Raw genomic sequence first — 24,620 nt, 5'->3', positions numbered from 1 at the left:
AAGAGTTGAAATTAGGCTTTTATGAACATTACTCGTATAATCCCACCACCCTCTCTCTCTCTCCCCCGCGCTCTCGCTTTGTCTCTCTTCTCGCTCTCTGTTGTTCTCTCTGTTTCTCTCTCTCTCTTTCTCTGACACTGTGACTGTCACTCCCCCTTTCTCTTTCGCTCTCTCTCGTACTCGCTCACTCACTAGCTCTGTCTCTCTCGCTCTCTTTCTCAATTCAATTTCAAGTGAAATAGATAATAAGCAAAAGTGAAATAAACAATAAAACATGAATAGTAAACATCACACTCACAAATGTCCCAAAAGAATAAAGACATTTCAAATGTCATATTATGACTATATATAGTGTTGTAACGTTGTGCAAATAGTTCAAGTATAAAAGGGAAAATAAATAAACATAGATATGAGTTGTATTTACAATAGTGTTTGTTCTTCACTGGTTGCCCTTTTCTTGTGGCAACAGGTCACAAATCTTGCTGCTGTGATGGCACACTGGTATTTCACCCAATAGATATGGGAGTTAATCAAAATTGAATTTGTTTTCAAATTCTTTGTGTGTCTGTGTAATCTGAGGGAAATATGTGTCTCTAATATGGTCATACATTTGGCAGGAGGTTAGGAAGTGCAGCTCAGTTTCCACCTCATTTTGTGGGCAGTGTGCACATAGCCTGTCTTCTCTTGAGAGCCAGGACTGCCTACGCTGGCCTTTCTCAAGAGCGAGTCTGTACATACTCAAAGCTTTCCTTAATTTTGGGTCAATCACAGTGGATAGGTATTCTGCCACTGTGTACTCTCTGTTTAGGGCCAAATAGCATTCTAGTTTGCTCAGTTTTTTTGTAAATTCTTTTCAATGTGTCAAGTGATTATCTTTTTGTTTTCTCATGATTTTGGTTGGGTCTAATTGTGTTGCTGTCCTGGGGCTCTCTTGGGTCTGTTTGTGTTTGTGAACAGAGCCCCAGGACCAGCTTGCTTAGGTAGGGGACTCTTCTCCAGGTTCATCTCTCTGTATGTGATGGCTTTGTTATGACAGGTTTGGAAATCACTTCCTTTTAGGTGGTTGTAGAATTTAACAGCTCTTTTCTGGATTTTGAAATTAGCGCGTATCGGCCTAATTCTGCTCTGTATGCATTATTTGGTGTTTTAGGAGGATATTTTTGCAGAATTCTGTATGCAGTCTCTCAATTTGGTGTTTGTCACATTTTGTGAATTCTTGGTTGGTGAGCGGACCCCAGACCTCTCAACCATAAAGGGCAATGGGTTCTATAACTGATTCAAGTATTTTTAGCCAGATCCTAATTGGTATGTTGAATTGTATGTTCATTTTGATGGCATAGAAGGCCCTTCTTGCATTGTCTCTCAGATCGTTCACAGCTCTGTGGAAGTTACCTGTGGTGCTGATGTTTTGGCCAAGGTATGAATAGTTTTTGTGTGTGCTCTAGGGCAACAATGTCTAGATGGAATTTGTATTTGTGGTCCTGGTAACTGGACCTTTTTTGGAACACCATTATTTTTGTCTTACTGAGATTTACTGTCAGGGCCCAGGTCTAACAGAATCTGTGCAGATGATCTAGGTGCTGCTGTAGGCCCTCCTTGGTTGGGGAGAGAAGCGCCATATCATCAGCAAACAGTAGACATTTGACTTCAGATTCTAGTAGGGTGATGCCGGGTGCTGCAGACTGTTCTAGTGCCCTCGCCAATTTGTTGATTTATGTTGAAGAGGGTGGGGCTTAAGCTGCATCCCTGTCTCACCCACCGGCCCAGTGGAAAAATGTGTGTGTTTTTTGCCAATTTTAACCGCACACTTGTTTTTGTGTACATGGATTTTATGATGTTGTATATTTTTTCCCCCAACACCATTTTCCATCAATTTGTATAGCAGGCCCTCATGCCAAATTGAGTCAAAAGCTTTTTTGAAATCAACAAAGCATGAGGGGACTTGACCTTTTTTTTTTTTTTTTTGTCAATTAGGGTGTGCAGGGTGAATACGTGGTCTGTCGTATGGTAATTTGGTTAAAAGCCAATTTGACATTTGCTCAATACATTGTTTTCACTGAGGAAATGTATGAGTCTGCTGTTAATGATAATGCAGAGGATTTTCCCAAGGTTGCTGTTGACTCATATCCCAAGGTAGTTATTGGGGTCAAATTTGTCTCCACTTTTGTGGATTGGGGTAATCAGTCCTTGGTTCCAAATATTGGGCAATATGCCAGAGCTGAGGATGATGTTAAAGAGTTTAAGTATAGCCAATTGGAATTTGTGGTCTGTATATTTTATAATTTAATTTAGGACACCATCAACCCCACAGTCCTTTTTGGGTTAGAGAGTTTGTGTTTTGTCCTGTAGTTCATTCAATGTAATTGGAGAATCCAGTGTGTTCTGGTAGTGTTGATTAGCTGATTCTAAGATTTGTATTTGATCATATATATGTTTTTGCTGTTTGTTCTTTGTTATAGAGCCAAAATGATTGGAGAAGTGGTTTATCCATACATCTCTGTTTTGGATAGATAACTCTTCGTGTTGTTGTTTGTTTAGAGTTTTACAATTTTCCCAGAAGTGGATAGATTCTACGGATTCTTCAATTACAATTAGCTGATTTCTGACATGCTGTTCCTTCTTTTTCCATAGTGTATTTCTGTTTTAGCGATTCACAATAGTGGCGGCGTAGGCTCAGGTTTTCTGTGTCTCAATGTTTTTGGTTGGATAGGTTTCTCAATTTCTTTGTTAGGTTTTTGCATTCTTCATCAAACCATTTGTCCTTATTGTTCATTTTCTTAGGTTGTCTGCTTAACATATTTAGATTAGATTGAGAAGCTGAGAGGTCAAATATAATGTTTAGGTTTTGTACTGCCAAGTTTACACCTTCACTATTACAGTGAAACATTTTGTCTAGGAAATTGTTTACAAGGGATTAAATTTGTTGTTGCCTAAAAGTTTTTTTGTAGATTTCCACAATACTTTTCTTCTACCTATAGCATTTCTTATTATTATTCATCTCTCTCTCTCTCTCTCTCTCTGACGCTCTTTCGCTCCCCCACTCTATTTTGCTCTCTCTCTCTCTCTCTCTCTCTCTCTCTCTCTCTCTCTCTCTCTGTGTCGCTCTTTCTTTCATTCTTTCTCTCTCTCTCCCGATCTCGCTCTCTTGCTTTCTCTCGCTTTCTCTCTCTCTGTCGCCCTTTCTTTCTCTCTCTCTCTTTTTTCTTTCTCTCTTTTTCTTTCTCTTACTCCCTCACTCTCGCTCAATTGCTCTTTCTCACTCTCTCTGTCACTCTTTCTCTTTCTCACTCTGTATCTGTCACTCTTGCTCCTCTCTCTCTTTCTCGCTCTCTCTTTCTCTCACTCTCTGTCTCTCTCGCTCCTCCTCTCTCTCTATTTCTCTCTTTCTTTCCCTCTCTTTCTCCATCTCTCGCTCTCTGTTACTTTCTCGCTCTCTCTGTCGCTTTCTTTCTCTCTCTGTCTCCTCTCGCTTGCTCTCTCTCGCGGTCAGTCTCTTGCGCTCCCTCTCTCTTTCTAACTCTCTCTTCAGCTAACGTCAAACTGAGGCGGTGCTCATCACTTCCTGTTGAACGCGGAACGAGGGAGAGCTCGGTTTGATGTTTTAGAAGGTTTTGAAAGTCTATTGAAAGAGTTTGGTTACTAGCTACCTGGATCCCGCAATGCGGTTGGCATCAGTTGCTGGGACCGCTACTATCTGTCCAGTGATCCTGGTCTGAGGAGATGGTTGGCATAGGCAGCTAACTAGCATCTAGGCTATCAAGCTAGCGAGGTTTTCTTGAGGGCTTAAATGCAGCCTCCGACGCGGCTAGCCATTGTGACTGGGAACGCGGATTGTCCCGGGCTTCTGGCTGTCTAGATCTCTTCTGTTTGTTGTTGTTGTTTTCAATCTTCCCTGTGACCTGCCCTGTCTGGAACTGCGAGAAGTACGTTTCTACCATGACAAAGACCAAAGCCGGCGAGAGTACCATTGAGAACAGTGATGTCTCTCTATCACAGGTGAAGGATATTTTAAACAAATAAAAATAGTTCTACAAGCAGTTGTTACAACAACAAGAAAATAGCTTCAAGTGTTTTGTTCAAATAATGATGGAGTTAACTAATAAAAGAATGGACAACCTGACCAGAGAGGTCCAGGACCTGAAGAACAGTTTGCAGTCCTCCCAGGGTCAGCTCAATGAGTTTAAACAGAAAGATGACAGTTCTCCCAGGGTCAGCTCAATGAGTTTAAACAGGAAAACAGAAAGATGGCAGTTCTCCCAGGGTCAGCTCAATGAGTTTAAACAGGGAAACAGAAAGATGGCAGTTCTCCCAGGGTCAGCTCAATGAGTTTAAACAGAAAAACAGAAAGATGACAGTTCTCCCAGGGTCAGCTCAATGATTTTAAACAGGAAAACAGAAAGATGACAGTCCTCCCAGGGTCAGCTCAATGAGTTTAAACAGGAAAACAGAAAGATGGCAGTTCTCCCAGGGTCAGCTCAATGAGTTTAAACAGAAAAACAGAAAGATGACAGTTCTCCCAGGGTCAGCTCAATGAGTTTAAACAGGGAAACAGAAAGATGGCAGTTCTCCCAGGGTCAGCTCAATGAGTTTAAACAGAAAAACAGAAAGATGACAGTTCTCCCAGGGTCAGCTCAATGAGTTAAAACAGGGAAACAGAAAGATGGCAGTTCTCCCAGGGTCAGCTCAATGAGTTTAAACAGAAAGATGACAGTTCTCCCAGGGTCAGCTCAAAGAGTTTGAACAGAAAAATGGCAAGATGACCGCTATCTGTAAGTCATTTAGAGAGGACAGCAGTTCTGTATGTGAATCCATGATAACAATGACGGAGAAATCTGATTATCTCGGGGGAAAATCAAGGTGGAACAACATGGTTGTGGACGGAATTGCAGAATCTGCACATGAGACCTGGATGGAATCTAAGGACAAAGTGAGGGAAATGATCTTGGAGAAACTGAAGATGGACCACAGGAAAATTGATGTGGAGCACCCCCACAGGACTGATAAACCCACCACTGGCCCAGGTGACAGGCCCAAGCCGATAGTGGTCAAGTTCCTGAGGTTCAAGGACAAGGTAGCTGTTCTGGAAAGAGCCAAGAACTTGAGAGGAACGTTTATCATCCTCAATGAGGACTATCCTGAAGTGCATCAGGAGAGGAAAGAACTTATCCCAGCCATAAAAGCTTTCAGAGCGCGTGGGGATGTTGCTTACATCCGCTGACAGGCTTATTGTCCACCCTCCCTCCCAAAATCCTGGACGGGATGAGAGAGCCAAGCCTATGGGTTCGTAGCTTTAACCCCGCAGCACACACACACTCTTATACACACCAACTGATTAATGGACTGCTGAATGTACTGTATACATTTTTTGCACTTGCTTTGTTGGCTCTTTTCGGTAGTATGTCTATCTATGATAGAACCCAGGAAAGGGCTTAAAACAGCCCATGTTAATATGTAGCCTTAGAAATACAGTGAATGAAATCAATAACTTGCTAACATCAAATAAAATGCACATAAACTCAGCAAAAAAAGAAACGTCCTCTCACTGTCAACTGCGTTTATTTTCAGCAAAGTTAACATGTGTAAATATTTGTTTGAATATAACAAGATTCAACAATTGAGACATAAACTGAACAAGTTCCACAGACATGTGATTAACAGAAATGGAATAATGTGTCCCTGAACAAAATCAAAAGTAACAGTCAGTATCTGGTGTGGCCACCAGCTGCATTAAGTACGGCAGTGCATCTCCTCCTCATGGACTGCACCAGATTTGCCAGTTATTGCTGTGAGATGTTACTCCACTCTTCCATCAAGGCACCTGCAAGTTCCCAGACATTTCTGGGGGGAATGGCCCTAGCCCTCACCGTCCGATCCAACTTGTCCCAGACATGCTCAATGGGATTGAGATCCTGGCTCTTCACTAGCCATGGCAGAACACTGACATTCCTGTCTTGCAGGTAATCACGCACAGAACAAGTAGTATGGCTGGTGGCATTGTCATGATGGAGGGTCATGTCAGGATGAGCCTGCAGGAAGTGTACCACATGAGAGAGGAGAATGTCTTCCCTGTAACGCACAGCGTTGAGATGATGCTGTGACACACCGCCCCAGACCATGACGGACCCTCCACCTCCAAATCGATCCCGCTCCAGAGTACAGGCCTCGGTGTAACGCTCATTCCTTCGACAATAAACACGAACCCGACCATCACCCCTGGTGAGACAAAATCGCGGCTCGTCAGTGAAGCGCACTCTTTGCCAGTCCTGTCTGTTCCAGCGACGGTGGTTTTGTGCCCATAGGCAATGTTGTTGCCTGTGATGTCTGGTGAGGACCTGCCTTACAACAGGCCTACAAGCCCTCAGTCCAGCCTCTCTCAGCCTATTGCGTGCAGTCTGCGCACTAATGGGTGATTGTGTGTTCCTGGTGTAACACGGGCAGTTGTTGTTGCCATCCTGTACCTGTCCTGCAGGTGTGATGTTCGGATGTACCGATCCTGTGCAGGTGTTGTTACACGTGGTCTGCCACTGCGAGGACTATCAGCTGTCCATCCTGTTTCCCTTGTAGCGCTGTCTTAGGCGTCTCACAGTACGGACATTGCAATATATTGCCCTGGCCACATCTGCAGTTCTCATGCGTCCTTGCAGCATGCCTAAGGCACGTTCACGCAGATGAGCAGGGACCCTGAACATTTTCTTTTTGTGTTCTTCAGAGTCCGTAGAAAGGCCTCTTTAGTGTCCTAAGTTTTCATAACTGTGACCTTAATTGCCTACCATCTGTAAGCTATTAGTGTCTTAATGACCGTTCAGGTGCATGTTCATTAATTGTTTCTAGTTCATTGAACACACATGGGAAACAGTGTTTAAACCCTTTACAATGAAGATGTGTGAAATTATTTGAATTTTTACGAATAATCTTTGAATGACAGGGTCCTGAAAAAGGGAGTTTTTTTTTTTGCTGAGTTATTATTAGCCATTTCTGAGACTCACTTAGATAATTAATTTGATGATACAGCAGTAGCAATACAAGGATATAACATCTATAGAAGAGACAGGAATGCTTATGAGGGAGGTGTTGCTGTATATATTCAGAGCCGTATCCCTGTAATGCTTAGAGAAGATCTTATGTCAAGTGTTATTGAAGTGTTGTGGTTGCAGGTTCGTCTGGCACACCTATAGCCTTTTCTTTTTGGTTGTTGCTATAGGCCACCATGTGCTAACAGTCAGTATCTAAATAATATGTGTGCTTGGTAGTGTATGTGATGTAAACAGAGAGATCTACTTTCTTGGGGACCTGAATATTGACTGGTTTTCATCAAGCTGTCTGCTCAGAGCATGCTTCTAACTGTAACCAGTGCCTGTAATCTGTTTCAGGTTATTAATTAATCTACCAGGGTGTTTACAAACACTACATGAAGATAATTTTGATGTATTGATCATGTTTTTACTAATACTGTAGAACTTTGTTCTAAAGATGTATCTGTACCCATTAGATGCAGTGATCACAATATGGTGGCTATATGCAGGAAAGCCAAAGTTCCAAAAGCTGGGCCTAAAATAGTGTATAAGAGATCATACAAAATATTTTGCTCTGACTCATATGTGGATGATATTAAAATATTTGTTGGTCTGATGTGATTCATAAGGAGCATCCAAATGCTGCACTTGATGCATTTATGAAATTGCTTCTTCCAATTATTGATAAACATGCACCTGTTAAGAAACTGACTGAATTGAATTGAAAAACGATATGGTTGAAAGAGATGGGGCAAAAGGAATGGCTAAAATGTCTGACTTGCTGACTTATTGCAAATTGAGAAAAGATGTGACTAAACTCAACAAAAATAATGAGAAACTGTATTATGAACACAAGATCGATGATATAAAGAATGATGGAAAAGACCTTCGGAGTACTTTAAATGAAATTATTGGTAGAAAGACAAATTCAATTCCATCTTTAATCACAAAAACATTTGATGTTACTAATTATTTTAATGATTACCTCATTGGCAAAGTGGGCAAACTTAGGCAGGAAATGCCAACAGCGAACAGTGAGCCATTTAACTCATGCACAAAATGGTTCTAACAGCAGACCTATCAACTTCCTGCCAGCTCTTAGAAAATGGTGTTTGACCAAATACAATGCTATTTCTCTGTAAATAAGTTAACCACAGATGTTCAGCATGCTTATAGAGAAGGAAGGGCACTCAACATGTACTGCACTGACACAAATGACTGATGATTGGTTGAAAGAATTTGATAATAGAAGATTGTGGGAGCTGTACTGTTAGATTTCAGTGCAGCCTTAGATATTATTTACCATAACCTCAAAATTAGGTTTTATGGCTTTTCAACCTCTGCCATATCGTGAATTCAGAGCTTTCTATCTAGTAGAACTCACAGGGTTTTATTTAATGGAAGCTTCTCTAATGTCAAACATGTAAAGTGTGGTGTACCGCAGGGCAGCTCTCAAGGCCCTCTACTCATTTCTATTTTTACCAATGACATGCCACTGGCATTAAACAAAGCATGTTTGTCCATGTATGCTGATGATTCAACCATATATGCATCAGCAACCACAGATAATTAAGTCACTGAAACCCTTCACAAAGAGTTGCAGTCTGTTTTCTAATTGGTGGCCAGTAATAAACTGTTCCTGAACATCTTTAAAACTAAGATAATTGTATTTGGTACAAATCATTCCCTAAGTTCTAGACCTCAGCTGAATCTGGTAATGAATGGTGTGGCTGTTGAACAAGTTGAGGAGACTAAATTACTTGGTGTAACCTTAGATTGTAAACTTTCAAGGTCAAAACATATAGATTCAATGGTTGTACAGATGGGGAGAGTTCTGGCTGTAATAAAGAGATGCTCTGCTTTTTTTGACACCACACTCCAAAAAGCAAGTCCTGTAGGCTCTAGTTTCGTCTAATATTGATTATTGTCTAGTTGTGCGGTCGAGTGCTGCAAAGAAATACCTAGTTAACCTGCAGCTGGCCCAGAATTGAGTAGCACGTCTTGCTCTTCATTGCAATCAGAGGGCTAATATTAATACTATGCATGCCAGTCTCTCTTGGCTAAGAGTTGAGGAAAGACTGACTTCTTGTTTTAAAATGGAAACATTAATGTAATGAAAATTCCATATAGTTTGCATAGTCAACTTACACACAGCACTGACACACACATTTACCCCACCTGACATGCCACCAGGGGTCTTTTCACAGTCAAGGGAATGTATAGTATTATACAGGGCAATGAGTGCATGAAACTCCCTTCCATCTTATATAGCGCAAGTGAACAGCAAATCTGGTTTCAAAAACAAAGAAAGCAACACCTCACAGCACAACGCCTCTCCCCCATGTGACCTACTTGTGGTGTGTATGTACTGACATGTATGTGTAACTGATAGATGTGCACACAAAATGTTAATGTTTTTAAATGTATGTAAATTGCGAAGTCTTTTGTCTGTAAATGTCAAAAGTCTTTTTCGTTTTGTGTCGGACCCAAGTAAGTCTAGCTGTTGCCATTGGCGTTGGCTAATGGGGATCCTAATAAATAAAAGAAAATAAAAAAATCGCTCTCTCTGTCACGCTCTTTCTCTCCCTCCCCTCTCTCGTGCTCTCTTTCTCTGTCTCTCTCTGTCTCTCTCTGTCTCTCTCTGTCTCTCTCTGTCTCTCTCTGTCTCTCTCTGTCTCTCTCTGTCTCTCTCTCTCTCTCTCTGTCTCTCTCTCTCTCTGTCTCTCTCTCTCTCTGTCTCTCTCTCTCTCTGTCTCTCTCTCTCTCTGTCTCTCTCTCTCTCTCTCTCTGTCTCTGTCTCTCTCTCTCTCTCTCTCTCTCTCTCTCTCACTCTCTCTCTCTCTCTCTCCTCTCTCTCTCTCTCTCTCTCTCTCTCTCTCTCTCACTCTCTCTCTCTCTCTCTCTTCTCTCTCTCTCTCTCTCTCTCTCTCTCTCTCTCTCTCTCTCTCTCTCTCTCTCTCTCTCCTCTCTCTCTCTCTCTCTCTCTCTCTCTCTCTCTCTCTCTCTCTCTCTCCTCTCTCTCTCTCTCTCTCTCTCTCTCTCTCTCTCTCTCTCTCTCTCGCTCTCTCTCTCTCCCTCTCTCCCTCTCCACGCTGCTACCCCAGTGCGGCTCGGCTCTCAACAGCGTATCAACAATCTTAATCACATCTGTGCAAGCGCACCTGTGAGAACAGATGTCCACTGGGGCCGGTACACTGTTCCTATAAAGGGTGGAGTCACTGTGTGTCTGCGTGTGCCATGTGGCTCTCCTCCAGTCCCCCGCATGTCTTGTCCGTCCGCTCCCACGGGGCCAGGCTTGCCCTGACACAAGAAGGGCCCACAGCAGGCAGGAAACAGAACTGTAATGTCATCATAGTAGCTGGTGGGCATTAATATGGAGTTGGTCCCACCTTTGCTGCTATAACAGCCTCCACTCTTCTTGCAAGGCTTTCCACTAGATGTTGGAACATTGCTGCAGGGACTTGCTTCCTTTCAGCCACAGGAGCATTAAAGAGGCTGGGCACTGATTTTGGGTGATTAGGCCTGGCTCAGTCAGCGTTCAAATTCAATCCCAAAGGTGTACAATGGGGTTGAGGTCAGGGCTCTGTGCAGGCCAGTCAAGTTCTTCCACACCAATCTCGACAAACCTTTTCTGTATGGACCTCGCTTTCTGCATGGGGGCATTGTCATGCTGAAACAGGAAAGGGCCTTCCCCAAACTGTTGCCACAAAGTTGGAAGCACAGAATCATCTAGAATGTCATTCATTGTATGCTGTAGCATTAAGATTCCCCTTCACTGGAACTAAGGGGCCTAGCCCGAACCATAAAAGCCGACACTTGGCATTGCTCATGGTGATCTTAGGCTTGTGTGCGGCTGCTCGGCCCTAGAAACCCATTTCATGAAGCTCCCATTGAACAGTTCTTGTGCTGACGTTGCTTCCAGAGGCAGTTTGGAACTCGGTAGTGAGTGTTGCAACCGAGGACGGATGATTTTTACGGACTACACACTTCAGCACTCGGCAGTCCCATTCTGTGAGTTTGTGTGGCCTACCACTTTGCGGCTGAGCCGTTGTTGCTCCTAGACGTTTCCACCTCACAATAACAGCACTTAGAGTTGACCAGGGCAGCTCTAGCAGGGCAGAAGTTGACTTTATGGAAATGTGGCATCCTATGACAGTGCCACGTTGAAAGTCACTGAGCTCTTCAGTAAGGCCATTCTACTGACAATGTTTGTCTATGGAGATTGCATGTCTTTGTTCCCGATTTTATACACCTGTCAGCAACGAGTGTGGCTGAAATATCCGGATCCACTCATTTGAAGGTGTGTCCACATACTTTTGTATATACAGTGTATGTACTGTTCTTGGGTGAGACTTGATTTAAGGGGATTTGATGTTGCTATGATTCAAAACAAAGATTGTATATGTGTTTTATGAAAGGAGAAGGTGACCCGGCCTTGACCCTTTCAGACTATCTCCACAGTGCTGTATGGAGATGCCAGGAAAGACATCGCTATGAGCTTACTAAAGTGACCAAACAACAATTATGTGGTTTGCATATTAATCATATGTTTGCATATTAAGCCGACATTACAATGTTTTACTGTATAATTTCTCTCCTTATCTGATGGAATCCACCATTTTTTTTATTCCATGCATTATGTTGCTTCAGTCGCCCAGAGGCAGATAGAATAATGCCTTCCAATTAAATCTGTTTGCTCCACCATCACAATTGATGTTAGCAGTAGCAGTGATCATTTGTATTAGTGGAATGAAAAGGGACATTAAACTAGCTTAAGCATTTAAGGGTATTGTGTTTATCATTACTAGCTTTGTGTTTATCCCGATTGTGCTATTCCATTAGCCAGTTGAGACCACAGCTTTTCTGCAGCCCAAAATCCCCCTTCCTCCCTCCCAATTCCCAGTCCTTCCAAACTCCAAGCCTCGCACCATATGGCTCTGTCACCAACCCTCCCAGTCCCAGCTCAAACCCTGTTGGCCAGGCTAGGAGCCCCACCTACAGAGAGAGAGAGGCATCCAAGCACTGGCCTGGCTTCACACGCTCCAGCGAGCTCATGCTGGAGAGCTTTGGCATGGTCACGTTATCACCCATGCAGCCCCACCTACCCCGTGCCCAAACATCAAACAGTGTCACCGCCATGAAAGGGTCTAGTGGCTTCCCCTCCACCCCTCCTGCCATCCACCCGTCCAGGATTGATCCTGGGTCTTATCACCACTCTGATCCCTGTGTTATTTTGGGAGTGCAGGGATTGCCTAATGATCTATTGACGTGATCTATCGATCTTTGTCAACCACAATGGCCAAGCTCTGGAGAGGAGCCTGTAGGGCCTAGATAACTACACCCCTCCTTTGCCTCTCCCTCCGCTCTGCACTCCTCTGCCCCCGCACCCAAACCCTACCAGTCCCAACAGGCGCTCTCTTTCCCTCTCTCTCTCTCAGCAAACCCAGAGAGATGAGGAATGAATGTGCTTTTAACATCTGTCTGTTAAGTAACAAATGTATTTTAGCTAATGCTGTTATCCAAAGATGACTGTGCGCTCTGGATAAATCCAATGCTTTTTCGGTGTGAGTGTTTCTGTGAGAGGGCATTTTAGGATGCATATATGCCTCTTTAAAGTCAGAGTGGGATCTATAGTGCTTCACTTACTGTATCTGTATCTTACCAAGAATGCAACAGTGAAGGTCGCACCCTCTCCCTTTCTCCATAGTTACGGCTCAGTTCAATCAAAGCCACATATTAATGCAGAAGCATAAAACAGCTTTTTCCTTAACGTCAAAACAAAATAATCACAGAATACATTTGAAAAATATAGAAATGAATATGTGGACTCCTCTCACAGTTATTGGTTTCAGTAGAATATGTTTTTGCTTTGCTCTGGCAGCTTTGATTGCATCACGCCTTTGTTTGTACCATGTAACCTTCAAGTGTCACATGGCAGTAGTTGTTACTCGTCAAGCTGCTCTCGGGCGATATATTTACATCAATATCTATATTTACAGTCATTTACATCTTCAGATGTCTCATATCACTACAATAACCTGGGTTAACACTTTCTAACACAATTTAATGCTGATCTTAATTAGAAATGCGTGTATTAGTTGATACCCAAGGTCTCTGTGGTGAATCCAATATCAACTTTACTAAACTCTGTTATTCTGCTCACTGCTCCTCAGTGTAAAGAAGCGAATCATTCTTCTCCTATAGAGATACATTAGATGGATAGACCTGTTCAGTACACCGACAGCCACACTCAGTTTAACTTGCAGGCTGCAGCTCTGCTCCGTATAACACCACACAAATTCCATGTAGCGATTACAAATGGTGACATACTTAGCATTACTGAAATTAATGTGCCACAGATCGATATCAGACGACTTTCAAACAGCTCAATTTTACACTTGCTGCAGGCAACAGATGGAACTAGCTGATAGTTTTGCCAGAGGCTCCAAGGTAGCCCAGCAAGTTGAGAACAGGGCCCTTTGGTTATGGTTTTGAGAAAGGGGGTGAAAATATGTACCCTTTTCACAACTATTGAGCTAAACTGAGCTGAGTAGAACTGCAGGCCTGGTTACTCATCCACCGACAATGGTTGTGTGCCGGAAAGGACAATATGAAAAGTAAATATCTGATACTGTACTACAGTGCTTATAACTACTTAACCGGACCCTGGTCGCCTAAACCCAAATCTGATTATTAGAATAGAGTCATTAATTGCAAATGAGCTTCTGCTACTGTGTTGGATACACAAAGGATTTCTACAAATGTTTAGTGCTGGGTGTTTTTGAATGACACATTTAGACACATTTTTTTACATTCAGGATAGGTTTAGCATCAAACTGTGTGAGAAAACAATCAAATGAAGTCGCAGTGTTTAAATACACCTAGAGGCTCGTTATATTGGGGCGGCAGGGTAGCCTAGTGGTTAGAGCATTGGACTAGTAACTGAAAGGTTGCAAGTTCGAATCCCTGTGCTGACAAGGTACACATCTGTCGTTCTGCCCCTGAACAAGGCAGTTAACCCACTGTTCCTAGGCTGTCATTGAAAATAAGAATTTGTTCTTAACTGACTTGCCTAGTTAAATAAAGGTAAAATATTCCCAGTGTTTAAATACACCTACAGGCACACTATATTCTCAGTGTTTAAGTACACCTAGAGGCACATTATATTCTCAGTAGCTGTTTAGTTCCTTCCCAGACAGGGATCAAACATGTCAGCAGAAATCTCTCAACCAATGATTGATAGGTCTCTGCATCACATTGATAGGCCTGTGTATCTCTGAGAGAAAAAAAACTCTATCTACACCTCTCACTTCTGTCAGGTTGAATCTCCTGGAACTGCAGGACTGGGGGGATTGGAGAAAGGAGCATGCCATGCATTAAAAACCCGATGTCATTGGAGCCATTCCTGTTCCAGAATTCCAACTGAGGCCTTGTGATTGCATTGCCCTGGTCAGACTGTGTGTGTACAATATACAGTGGGGCAAAAAAGTATTTAGTCAGCCACCAATTGTGCAAGTTCTCCCACTTAAAAAGATGAGAGAGAGGCCTGTAATTTTCATCATAGGTACATTTCAACTATGACAGACAAAATGAGAAAAAAAAATTCAGAAAATCGCATTGTAGGATTTTTTATGAATTTATTTGCAAATTATGGTGGAAAATAAGTATTTGGTCTATAACAAAAGTTTATCTCAATACTTTGTTATATACCCTTTGTTGGCAATGACAGAGGTCAAATGTTTTCTGTAAGTCTTCACAAGGTTTTCACACACTGTTGCTGGTATTTTGGCCCATTCATCCATGCAGATCTCCTCTAGAGCAGTGATGTTTTGGGGCTGTTGCTGGGCAACACGGACTTTCAACTCCCTCCAAAGATTTTCTATGGGGTTGAGATCTGGAGACTGGCTAGGCCACTCCAGGACCTTGAAATGCTTCTTATGAAGCCACTCCTTCGTTGCCCGGGCGGTGTGTTTGGGATCATTGTCATGCTGAAAGACCCAGCCACGTTTCATCTTCAATGCCCTTGCTGATGGAAGAAGGTTTTCACTCAAAATCTCACGATACATGGCCCCATTCATTCTTTCCTTTACACGGATCAGTCATCCTGGTCCCTTTGCAGAAAAACAGCCCCAAAGCATGATGTTTCCACCCCCATGCGTCACAGTAGGTATGGTGTTCTTTGGATGCAACTCAGCATTCTTTGTCCTCCAAACACGACGAGTTGAGTTTTTACCAAAAAGTTCTATTTTGGTTTCATCTGACCATATGACATTCTCCCAATCTTCTTCTGGATCATCCAAATGCTCTCTAGCAAACTTCAGACGGGCCTGGACATGTACTGGCTTAAGCAGGGGGACACGTCTGTCACTGCAGGATTTGAGTCCCTGGCGGCGTAGTGTGTTACTGATGGCAGGCTTTGTTACTTTGGTCCCAGCTCTCTGCAGGTCATTCACTAGGTCCCCCCGTGTGGTTCTGGGATTTTTGCTCACCGTTCTTGTGATCATTTTGACCCCATGGGGTGAGATCTTGCGTGGAGCCCCACATCGAGGGAGATTATCAGTGGTCTTGTATGTCTTCCATTTCTTAATAATTGCTCTCACAGTTGATTTCTTCAAACCAAGCTGCTTACCTATTGCAGATTCAGTCTTCCCAGCTTGGTGCAGGTCTACAATTTTGTTTCTGGTGTCCTTTGACAGCTCTTTGGTCTTGGCCATAGTGGAGTTTGGAGTGTGACTGTTTGAGGTTGTGGACAGGTGTCTTTTATACTGATAACAAGTTCAAACAGGTGCCATTAATACAGGTAATGAGTGGAGGACAGAGGAGCCTCTTAAAGAATAAGTTACAGAATTTAATTTGTAAATAAATTCATAGAAAATCCTACAATGTGATTTTCTGGATTTCTTTTCCTAATTTTGTCTGTCTTAGTTGAAGTGTACCTATGATGAAAATTACAGGCCTCTCTCATCTTTTTAAGTGGGAGGACTTGCACAATTGGTGGCTGACTAAATACTTTTTTGCCCCACTGTATGTGGGTGTGCGTGCATGTGTGTAACAGCAACTCAGCACAGGACAGTACAACACTGGAAAACAGACAGGGAGAACTGAATGACACTGCCCCCACCACCCCTTATACCCTGAGTCTTTGCTAATTCACATAATCCCACATAGAGCCCCATGGCACTGTTTCCAAGTACTGTACACATGACTTCCTCCCTTCCCACTATGCTATGGGAGAGGGCAATGAGGTAGGTAGCCTGGTACACCCTAGGACGTCTAGTCCCATACCATGGCAGTTCTGTGTTTTAGGGAGAATAGTACCCCGGAGGCAAATGAACGTCTCAATGTCTGTCTGTTTGCTCCTTGTCTTGTCACCTTAGTCGTATTGAAGAGGCAGAGAAATTGCGAGAGGTAGCACTGAAAAGCAGTTGTCGGTGAACACTTTTCCCCCCTGAGGGTGCTAAAATCAGCTATTCTCCATCTGTTTGATCAGAGAGGGGGAGGAGAGGGGGTGGAGAAGAGGGGGAGGAGGGGATGGCAGGTCACAGATTGAACGTGACAGAGAAGCCCTCCTCTGGCTAGAGAGGAGAATATTGCAATTAAAAGTGACGCTGTGGTTAACACCAGCAGACGCCACCAGCCCCTGCAGCCTGACCAGCCTGCCTATTCTCATTCAGCCCATACTGTAGTTTTGGACCACAGACAGCATTAAGGTGTGTCTGCCTGTATGAGTGTGAATGTAGCCCTAGCCGCTTCAGGAGATAACCTTCCTCGTTAAGCGATTGTCTTCATGGTTGAGGCAAGGTCTGTCACCTCTGTGAATCTAGCTCAGATTGAGATGGAGTGTGTGTGTGTTTGCCCTTGTGAACCTACTTTTATACACAGGGAGTATGTGACTCTATCTATACCTGCGGTTTAGAGGCACTATGGGTCCTGTTCTTCTGCCCAGGGATGTTCTGAAGGGAGTGTTTGGTTGAGAGAGACTATGAGTCCTGTTCTTCTAACCAGGGCTGTTCTGAAGGGAGTGTTTGGTTGAGAGAGACTATGAGTCCTGTTCTTCTAACCAGGGCTGTTCTGAAGGGAGTGTTTGGTTGAGAGAGACTATGAGTCCTGTTCTTCTAACCAGGGCTGTTCTGAAGGGAGTGTTTGGTTGAGAGAGACTATGAGTCCTGTTCTTCTAACCAGGGCTGTTCTGAAGGGAGTGTTTGGTTGAGAGAGACTATGAGTCCTGTTCTTCTAACCAGGGCTGTTCTGAAGGGAGTGTTTGGTTGAGAGAGACTATGAGTCCTGTTCTTCTAACCAGGGCTGTTCTGAAGGGAGTGTTTGGTTGAGAGAGAGTATGAGTCCTGTTCTTCTAACCAGGGCTGTTCTGAAGGGAGTGTTTGGTTGAGAGGGGGTATGAGTCCTGTTCTTCTAACCAGGTCTGTTCTGGAGGGAGTGTTTGGTTGAGAGAGAGTATGAGTCCTGTTCTTCTAACCAGGGCTGTTCTGGAGGGAGTGTTTGGTTGAGAGGGGGTATGAGTCCTGTTCTTCTAACCAGGGCTGTTCTGAAGGGAGTGTTTGGTTGAGAGGGGGTATGAGTCCTGTTCTTCTAACCAGGGCTGTTCTGAAGGGAGTGTTTGGTTGAGAGGGGGTATGAGTCCTGTTCTTCTAACCAGGGCTGTTCTGGAGGGAGTGTTTGGTTGAGAGGGGGTATGAGTCCTGTTCTTCTAACCAGGGCTGTTCTGGAGAGAGTGTTTGATTGAGAGAGACTGAGTCCTGTTCTTCTAACCAGGGCATAGCCATGGAACGTACAGACCTCATTCTACCATGTAACGCACAGTGATCTGTTTCCACCCAATCCCTTTCTGATGGGATTTCACAAACTGCCAATAATCCACAGGCAATGGCAAGGATGCATTTCTCTAACACTAAAAATAATGTAGTTGCAAACAGCGGGAGGAAGCTGCAAAAATTCAGTTTTGCAGAGCAGCGTTTGAGGGGATTGTTCATAGAAAACACAGGAGAGAACATCCATTTGCATGCCATTTTCCACAGCACAGGATAGGCTACAGAACTTAAATGCACAATGCTGTTTTCACTTCCACATTGCATGGGAAATTGCTTTCGTAAATAAGGTGTTGAATAGGAACGGCAGTAGTTACGGTTGTGAATTTACTACAGTGTATTTATGGCCTTTTCGTACGGTGTACTGTGTGTAAGACTTCATGCTTCTTTAAGTTATAGTTATGTGCTGTGACTGCAGTATTATAGAGCATTAGTATTGAAATTGCATTGTAATGAGATAGAGAAATAGAGATGGAGAGAGAGAGAAGTAAAGAGTGAGATGGGGGAGAGAGAGAGAGATGGATTTGGCCCTTTTGATTTTCAGCAATTTACACAAACTAAAATCTCAATTCATATGCGTCTGCTGTGGCTGCATTTTTTGCCGCTGTGTTGATGAAAAGACTGTAAGTTGGACTGTTTGCTCTGGGAGGGATGGATGGAGGGAAGGATTGAGGGGGGAAATATTAGATGGACAAACCAAGTCCTGTTCTTATATAAGCTCAGATATTGAGTGTGACCTGCTGCCACTTTATCTTGCCCCCTGCAGATTGCATTCCATAATCTAACCAGACAGATTTTCTTTAATGAAATCCTGTAAGAATGATTAGAATAAAAACACTTCTGAATGAGGAGGAACTGCTTTAAAGATAGAGAGCCTTTGGCTTTGCTTTTGCCACCGTCTACTCCTCTAGTTAGACATTTGGTCTTGATGCCACTAGCCTCATTGGGAGACTGGAATTGGATTTGGCACCGTATGATGTTTTCCATCTTCAAACCAGTGAACCAAACCAGTGAACCAAACCAGTGAACCAAACCAGTGAACCAAACCAGTGAACCAAACCAGTGAACCAAACCAGTGAACCAAACCAGTGAACCAAACCAGTGAACCAAACCAGTGAACCAAACCAGTGAACCAAACCAGTGAACCAAACCAGTGAACCAAACCAGTGAACCAAACCAGTGAACCAAACCAGTGAACCAAACCAGTGAATGACTAAGTAAATATTTACTTCCAATCTGTCTTTCTGGTAATTCTGTAGTTGATTCTGCTTAATTATATTCAATAGCTTTGTGGGATGAAGCTTCTCCATTTAGAATTTATGTCTATCATTTGGGTCAGGTGGTCTTTGAGCATCTTTCGTCATTGTTGTAAGACAAATATAAAACATTTAGCAACAAGATGTAGATGTCCTGTGAAAGCAGAGACAAACACGATCATAAATAAAAGTTAATGTCAGATCAGCATTACACTAGCAGAACAAATGCCTCCCATGATCAGCAGTAAGAAAACAGGGAGACTCAGCGATGGGGGATAAAAAACCAAACCATCAACCGACCAGACTAGGGTAGCCATCTCATCCTGCTAGACCAAATGAATCATCTTAATTAACTATAAACAATATATACTGTGGGCTTTAATTACGTCTCATGAAAATAGATAGAAACAAACACACAGTTAGAGAGGGGGAAAGAGGGAAAAACAGAAGGGAGGAGGCTTTCAGATGGTGGAATTCCTCTGGCACCACCATCGTCTCCATTATAGGGCTGTTTTGGTTTCTGTACACCACTGCCGTGGTTACAAGGGAGAAAGAGGAGGGAAAAGGGGAGTTTTGGTGCCAGTTCTGGGAGTCTGAGGTAAACCCTTCCTGCCCTCCCCTCTCCTCCCTCTATGTTGCCTGGCTAGCGGTTTAGCGTTAGCCCCAGGCAGCCCTTCTCCAGACCACTGGGCTGATAAAGGAGCGCTGGCATAATTTCCCACATAAAAAAATACTATCTTTAGTATACTATGGTATAAATAATATAATATACTATGGTATAAATACAATAGTATACTATGGTATGCATACTATAGTATTCACTGTAGTGTTTTTGCGGACTAAAGTCTGCAAAAACACTACAGTGGATAATGAAGTATTTACTGTAGTATACTGTTGTATTATTTACAGTTAACTATAGTATAAATACTGTTGTAAAATAACTGTAGTATATACCATAGTAATCCATGTAGTGTTTCTGCGGACTGTAGAATACTGCAATATTTATTATAGTGGTTTTGCGGACTGTAGTATACTGTTGTATTTACTGTAGTTGTTTTGCGGACATTACTGTAGTATTTACTATCGTGTTTTTGTTTTATTGTCTTTGACATGGAAGTGGAGGCTTTCTCCTTTCGGAAACCAACTGGAGAACTACTAAAAGAGCGCATTTTCCATAACCTGTAGGTAGTTAGGACTGTGGTCTAAACTGAGAGTTCAGCGCTTCTGCATTTTTCTATAACATGTATGCAACACGGTATATGGTTGATACCTGGAATGTATGTTTCTCACTTATGGGTGGCACAAATTGAGATATGGGGAGGGGAATGGGCAGAGTATATGCAGATTAAATAATATAGTATTTATTATAGTTTAAAAAGTGTAGTCTTTTTGTGGACTGCAGTGTTTTTGTGGACATTCATGTAGTATTTACTACAGTGTTTTTTGGGGAGGATAATACTGTAGTATTTAATATAGTATTCTACAGCATACTACAACATTATATAGTAAGTACTACACATGATTGATGGATACTGCAGTGTGTAGTATAGTATACTACAGTTTACTACATAATTCTATAGTAAGTAGTCTAGTATACTATAGTAAACTAGAGTATTTTTTCATGTGAGTTAGCAGCCAGCGCTGACGTTAGGCTCCCATCTCCAAGACACCCACCAGATACCCCCCCCCCCCCCCTCCCATCCGATAGCGTTCCGTAGAGAGGAGGGTGCTGGCGGCGCGGGAATTCATCACTTTGCTAAAGCCCCCAAACACTACGTTAGCATTAGTGCTCAAATGGAAAAATGTGTACAGCACGCCGAATGTAGCCCCCATTGGTTCAGCGCTAAAAACCACTGGCGCACCCCACACCCCCTCTACGTTTTGTTTGGGTATCTATTAGCCTTGGGGCCAGAGGAGAAATAATTTACAGTACATGAGGTTGATTGATGACACAAAGAGTTGCTGTTTGGGCGCTTGTCTCATCACTCTCTCTCTCCCCAGACATAATACACTTCCCGCAAGGGAAAACACACACCAACCAAAACACAATTTGAAATTGTTTCAAGAGACGTGACAGTTAAAGTTCAAAAGCAGCTGGAGGCTGGGCAGAAACATTGTGCTGCTGAATTCTGATTGGCTGGGCTCCCCAATGGGTGAGCCTGCCTGCCAAGTGGGTGGGCCTATGGCCTCCCAGGACCACCCATGGTTGCACCCCTGCCCAGTCATATGAAATCCATAAATTAGGGCCTAATTAATTCATTTCAATTGACTGATTTCCTTATATGAACTGTAACCCAGTCAAATCTGTGACATTGTTGCATGTTGTGTTTTATATTTTTGTTCGGTATAATATTGCGATATTGCCAAAATTATATGATATATCGTAAAAAATGATATCTATTTTTTTCCCCATCACTAGTACCAAGATGGATCTGATGTAAGCCAACCTTGGGAGAGCAGCTCTTCTTGAGTTTGCTGCTACATCGACTGGTGGGTTTATAGAATGTTAAGGGGATTAAGAAGAAACTTGTGGAGAATCCCCTCTAATCCGTGGGCCCTCCTGATCAAAGGCACCCAGATAGCTTTGACTTTAACATACATTCTTCCCTCTTCTCTTCTCTTCCAGAGCCTCACTGTAGATTTTTCCAATTAAATCATTCTCTGTAGTGTGGGTTGCCTGATGGTTGGACCGCTGCGTTCTGGGAAAGAGAGTGAGTGTGTGAAAGAGGGTGAGACTGAGAGAAACCAGAGCGACTGGGAGAGAGAGGGAAATTATATTCTGTGTGGCTGGCTACTAACGCTGTTCTGTTCTGCTGAGATTCCTTGGCAGTGATTGGTCGGACTAGGCAATTTCGAGAGCCTTAGGTTGGCCATGTGTAAGTGAGTCTGTGAGGTCTGCTGGTCAATTGGCCATAAACCCTTCAGTGGTCCATCTCCTCATACTTTAAAAGTATGAACCCTCCAAAATTGCCCAAACCTAATCTGTTTGCCCACGTTTCTAACACAAAAACCCTGTTACCAACAAGAATAATTGTGAGTTCTATGCTCTCCCTTCACATGTTGCTGAGGGGAGAGTAGGGAGAGAGGGGTTTGATGACGGGTGGTGGTAGCTGGGGTTTGGCCGAGGTGTGATGTCGCTATCCTTTTGGGGGATCCAGATTCAATTACAGAGGTATAAGAGGAGCTTTGAGTGAGAGACTGAGCTCACACACACACATTCACGGTGTGAGATGGATCTCACACACACACATTCACAGTTTCACACTTCATGTTTCAGACTGAACATCAGTGTTGGGCTTTAACAGGACTTGTTCAGTCTTGACCATCTGTTGGTGGACAGATCGCTTTATATTATCAGCGCTCAACTACTGTACCAGTCTTTTAGTACTGTGCTGTTGTTAGTCTACACTCTGTACTGAATACTAGACATGCCTAGTTAAATAAAGGTAAAAACATGTTGTTTTATTTAAATACTGTAAGTAGTGGCTCTAGCCTAGATAGCATTCACCATTTCACTAAAAGCTCAGCTCAGACATGCTCAGCGCTAACTTGGAATGAACCATCACAACCACTCTATCATGGAATGCCTGCAAACAGGGGGAGGAGAAACAAACAAACCACAGAAACCACAACAGTGGATGTGGGAGATGTAGGCCCTGCAGCCTACTTACTGTGATCCTCTATCTTAGGTGGGATAGGAGGACAAGACAGCTTTATTCAGTCTGTCTGTGTGGATGCTCTCCAGAAAGGCACGAGGTCAGCCGCTGTGGTATTGGCTGGAGGAAGGGTAAGGGCGGGAAAATAAAGGGAAAAGGTGGCAGAGGGAAAATAAGAGATGTTATTGTGTCTTTTGTATTTGGTGAAATACATAATAAGACTGGAGGGGATTTGAAAAGAGGAACTGAGTGTGTCAAACTGATAGCGTTGCACCTTAGTAATGGAAGCTTCGCAACAGAATGAAATAGTTAGGAAATAGAAAGTCACATGGCTGTTGGTTGCCTTAGAACTGATTGTGAAAAAATTGTAGGTAAAAACAAAATGTTATATCATTTTTTTAAGTATTCTCCTGCTTCAATTCCATGTATGAATGAAACTCAATGTGTGCATATTTTATCAAATACAGAATGCCTGGAAGTTGTCCATAAATGGGGACTCTCTACTTGCAAAACTCGAAAGTGTAGAAAACGGAAGTAGGAGTTGCTAGATTTTTAATCCGACAGCTTTTCAAAAATGCCATATTGAGAAAAGCTCAAGTACAGAATGGCGCTGGGAAGCTGTCGTTGTCCCATCAGAGTTGCCAGCAGCAGAGCTGTAAGTGATGATAACAGCAGTTGTTACCCATTCATAATCAACATCTGTATGTTGGCTCTTGGTAACAAGCCATACATTTTTTTTATTGTCACGTACACCAGATAGGTGCAATGAAATGTGTTGTTTTACAGGGTCAGCCATGGTAGTATGGTGACACTGGAGCAAGTGAGTATTAAGTGCCTTGCTCAAGTGTACATTGCTAGATTGTGCCACCTTGTCAGCTCAGGTATTTGAACCAGCAACCTTTTGGTTACTGGCCCAATGCTCTAACCGCTAGGCAACCTGACGACCTAATAAAGTTGTAATTGTCCTTAAGCACTGCCAGCCGTGATTAGTTTGACATGGCAGTGGCAGCCACTCGGGGGGAAATCTATTCTCTGTAAAACTCCTAACCTTTCAACCATTTACCCTTCCTTTAACTTTGTTTACCAAAGCTGAGGCTATTTAAATCCACTCCAATCTGGTCTTAGTCTTACAATCTCTGACCTAGCATCCTATTGTCTGTCAGGCCTGGCTGTTCCTTTAAGGACAACTTCTCTTCACTGGTTATTTCCTCTGGTTGTCCTTGAATAACATTAGAGGTACAGCTATTGGCCCCAGAGGCACTCCACTTGGCACCTCTACAGTTGCAAATCCAGTTCTGTGATTATTGTACAAATGTCCACAGTGTTCTACGCGTTGACAGTGATTCCACACGAAGCCTCCCCCAAGCCAAATCCACCCGAAACAAACTTCTCCCAGTAGTTTTTCCCCCTTACTAAAAGAATGAGAAACTAAACTTGGCTGTCCTGTGTTATCTCTGTGTTTCCATGGTGCTGCAGCTCTCCCAGGCAGCCATGACAGGATATTGATGTGCCTCTTCTCTTGAGTCCTCCCTCCACCCCCCTAACCCCGACCCCACTCCACCCCACACATGCATCCCGCTTCACGACAGAGAGTTCAAACCCCTGGTGAAGAGGAGCTGTCAGCCACCCTCCACTCCCGAGACCACAGAGTTCAGATGTCAGAGGGCCAGGGTGATTGAAAATAAACCCAACTCAAACTGGAGGCCTGTGCATCCTCTCCTAAAATAAGTGAGTGCCTGTCACCATTTTGTTAGCATCAACACTTTCTCAGCCTATAGGAGTGGGATGGGTTACTGCTGGTGGGGGGGTGGTGCATTGTTGTCAATGTCATGGCTATGAGGATGTGGAGCTGGTTCAACCCCTGACCGGTTC

General features: G+C 43.2%; 1 protein-coding gene across 4 annotated transcripts in view; it reads left to right on the top strand.

The window, feature by feature from the left end:
• LOC129855195 (plexin-B2-like) overlaps nt 1-24,620 on the top strand; it is a 201,902-nt gene that overhangs the window by 92,159 nt on the left and 85,123 nt on the right. Inside the window, exon 1 of one of the 4 annotated variants that reach the window (XM_055922608.1) lies at nt 20,870-24,476. The exons of the other annotated variants lie outside the window; for them this stretch is intronic. The gene's annotated coding sequence lies outside the window, so the exon portion shown is untranslated. Of the gene's footprint in view, nt 1-20,869; nt 24,477-24,620 lie in introns of those variants that run through there. 4 annotated transcript variants of the gene reach the window in all.

Source organism: Salvelinus fontinalis, chromosome 5 (genome assembly GCF_029448725.1).
Source record: "Salvelinus fontinalis isolate EN_2023a chromosome 5, ASM2944872v1, whole genome shotgun sequence".
In the NCBI taxonomy this organism is placed as follows: domain Eukaryota; kingdom Metazoa; phylum Chordata; class Actinopteri; order Salmoniformes; family Salmonidae; genus Salvelinus; species Salvelinus fontinalis.
This window is presented reverse-complemented; position numbering and strand designations above follow the sequence as displayed.